Here is a 441-nt window from a genome sequence, read left to right on the forward strand (position 1 = left end):
TTTAAAGGCTTGAGTTTTTAAAATTTACTGAATTAATTTACAAATGACTGAAAGCATGTCTTACATCCCTCACTGATTCCAGATTCTTAAACAGAAATGAAATTATCTCTTGGGAAGCTTCCACCAGGAATCATCAGTTGGGCAAACTTATTGGTTTTAAAAAAAAAAAAAAGCCAGTTTATGCATACATGTTTGAATGCAGTCAGCTAAAAGCTGGCTTTTTCAACACAGTTACATTCCTCACCAGCATTTTACCTGCTTTATTTATCTCTTACACGTGCTTAGTGTGTTCGTCTTTTTGCAACCTCAAGGACTGAAGCCTGCCAGGCTCCTCTGTCTATGCTTTATGTTGATCTTTGAATATACTGTTCAGTTCAGTTCAGTCACTCAGTCGTGTCCAACTCTTTGCGACACCATGGACTGCAGCACGCCAGACTTCCC

This window comes from Bison bison, unplaced genomic scaffold, assembly GCF_000754665.1.
Source record: "Bison bison bison isolate TAMUID 2011002044 unplaced genomic scaffold, Bison_UMD1.0 scf7180017864527, whole genome shotgun sequence".
Lineage (NCBI taxonomy): Eukaryota > Metazoa > Chordata > Mammalia > Artiodactyla > Bovidae > Bison > Bison bison.